The sequence below is a fragment of the Austrofundulus limnaeus genome, unplaced genomic scaffold (assembly GCF_001266775.1).
Source record: "Austrofundulus limnaeus strain Quisiro unplaced genomic scaffold, Austrofundulus_limnaeus-1.0 Scaffold2929, whole genome shotgun sequence".
Lineage (NCBI taxonomy): Eukaryota > Metazoa > Chordata > Actinopteri > Cyprinodontiformes > Rivulidae > Austrofundulus > Austrofundulus limnaeus.
Genome location: NW_013955331.1, coordinates 2,373 through 4,850, shown reverse-complemented (window position 1 = coordinate 4,850; position 2,478 = coordinate 2,373). Strand labels below are relative to the sequence as shown.

The following is a 2,478-nucleotide window of genomic DNA, read 5'->3' as shown; positions in this document are numbered from 1 at the left end:
CTCGAGGGGTCATTGGAGTTTGCTAATCCAGTCTACATGGGTTTTGTGTACTTGGAAAGGCATTTGATCAGTTTCACAGGACTTTTTCACAGATCTCGACTCCTGTTAAGTGAAAAAGGGGTCCTACCTGCAAATGGGACCCTGTCATCCCAGGTTGTACAGTAGGTCCCATGCGGGGCTTGTTTGTGTTGTTTCTGGTATGTCTTATAGTGTATTTGGAGAGGGGGTGGGGGGAATGTAAGAAGTCATCCTAATTACTTCTAATTAATTACTAATTATTATTATTGGGCTTTAATGTGTTAAAAACATACAAATTACCAGTTGGACTGGATTAAATTTATGACTGAATGTTAATTATAAGAGGTTTAACCATATTTAGTGCTCATATTGTTTGCAGCAAATAACTAAATCTATTTACTTGATTAAATTTAATAAATTACAGTCATTTTTGTGTTTGGTATGATAAAAATGTATTAATGTAAACATTTGTCGTTCTTGTAGGAGTACATTTCATCACCTTCCTAAACAAACTGCCTAACAGTTAATTTGTAGAGAAGAATCTGAGGTTTTAAAAATGTAAACCAGACATTTGAAAAATGGTTTTAAGTTTAAAATAGAGAAAACTTTGAGGTCTGCTTTAAAATCTGCACTTGACCTCCATCTTTTTTACTCGTGCCGTTGGCAGAACTTTTAAATAAAAGTAACTTTTTCTTTATTATCTTAAATTGTTGTTTTGTTATGTTTTTAACAGAATCAAACAATAAATGGCTGAAATAAAAACTTTTTTTTTGTTTCTGTTCACCGTGATGCTGTGTTCAGATGGTTACAATCATCACTTCAGAAGAACTTCAGTTTTTTATATTTGTTTAGTTTGTTGGTCATCGTCTCAACTCTTTTTGTTTCTGGTGAAGTTTAGCAGCAGATTCAAAAGGACCACCTGCTCTTTTGTTTGGTTAGTTTGAGGGTGGTCGTGGGCGGAGCCTCAGTGTTTCCTCTTCAGGCTCTTTCATTATTGACAATTTATTATATTCAATGTTCTGATCAGAGCTGAGACCATGAGAGATGATTTATGATAAATAAAAGATGAAGAACAGGCTGGAACCAGCAGTTTTCACTAAAGTAAGTCAATTTTCTTTGTGCTTCCTGAATTTATTGTGATTCTTCTGGACCTTTGTTCAGTTAAACTTCAGTTTTTATCATCACAATCCTGATAAACAGAATAGACTTTATTTAGAAATATTGCAGCTATCAAACAGATTTAATGTTGCAGATTAGCTCCACAGTAAATGTTATTTAGACATAAAAGGACCTGTACAGGACTGGACTGAAGCCAAAGGCAGTTAGATTGAAACAATGAAAACGGTTTGATTATTTGCATAAATTTGCTTATTTTAATTCAATAAAAAACTTACAACCTGTCACAGAGAGAAATGGAGGAGTTTGATTAATATTTTTCTCTAAAGTTTTTTTATTAACAAAGTAGCTTTTGATGTATAAACAAAATTAATTTTATTGTGAAAACAGTCGTTTGGATTTAATTAAACTGAATCATGTTACAGTTAAAAAGACATTTATTTGAGTAGTTTTAAATATTTTATATGATCACATGAGCTTTTTTGATGTTTTCATATTTTGGACTTTGAACCTTTTTGATATAAACAGAAAATAAAAGTGAACAAAAAAACATTATAAATATCAGAACATTAGTTTGTTTCTTATAGGCTCTGAAGGTTTTTGTGTTTTTATGAAGTTTTATCCTTTTTTATGTAATTCTGAAACTCTTGGTTTATGTTTCATGTGTTCTCACCTCTGATCTGAGCTGTTTTCTTTTTTCTTCACTTGCTTTGGTCTTTCCTCCTAATGAAGGTGAGGATTTCTTCTCTTTAACTCATTAATGTGTCTAAAGCAAACTTTTAATTTTTTGTCTCCTGTTTGTTTTCTAAAATTACCAGTCCTCTTGTCTCCAACCGACCAGCTTCTGTTTGATACCAAGTAAAAACAAACAATCCTGTTTGTTTACAGAGGAGTGGTCTGCCAACTGAAGGTGTGGTGTGTGTTTTTTCAGTTGAAGAAAAGGAGAGCGGTTTTACTGAGGAAGCACGTGGAGGAACTGACAGTTAAAGACTGTTACAGCATTTATCTGATGAACAGAAAACAAACACAAGTCGCACAATAAAACTCTCATATCAGCCTCTGTGTGTTTAAGGTTCACTAGTTTTTAGTCATTCTGCTTTATTTTTGTCTTCATGTTTCCTCTGAGCCAGAATCCCTTCAACATTAATGTGAGAGTCTCACTGAGCTGTGAGGAGAGGACATGTTCCTTCTTGTGTCCTGAGTGGTCTCTGAGCTGATGTGTCTCCTCCTCTCTCTCCCTGCAGGATGAAGATGCTCCTGCTGCTCCTCCTCTGTGTCTCCTCAGCAGCAACATTTGTAGTGACTGTGAACCAGAGCTCCTATCAGGCAGAGGAGAACCAGGAC

At 34.5% G+C, this 2,478-nt stretch overlaps 1 long non-coding RNA gene across 1 annotated transcript; it reads left to right on the top strand.

Moving 5' to 3' along the window:
• The first annotated feature begins 161 nt into the window (after nucleotides 1–161).
• On the top strand, nucleotides 162–2,192 carry LOC106511565 (uncharacterized). The gene is made up of 2 exons (XR_001309542.1): nucleotides 162–1,119; nucleotides 1,867–2,192. It is a non-coding gene; the product is annotated as an uncharacterized LOC106511565 (long non-coding RNA).
• The last annotated feature ends 286 nt before the right edge of the window (nucleotides 2,193–2,478 follow it).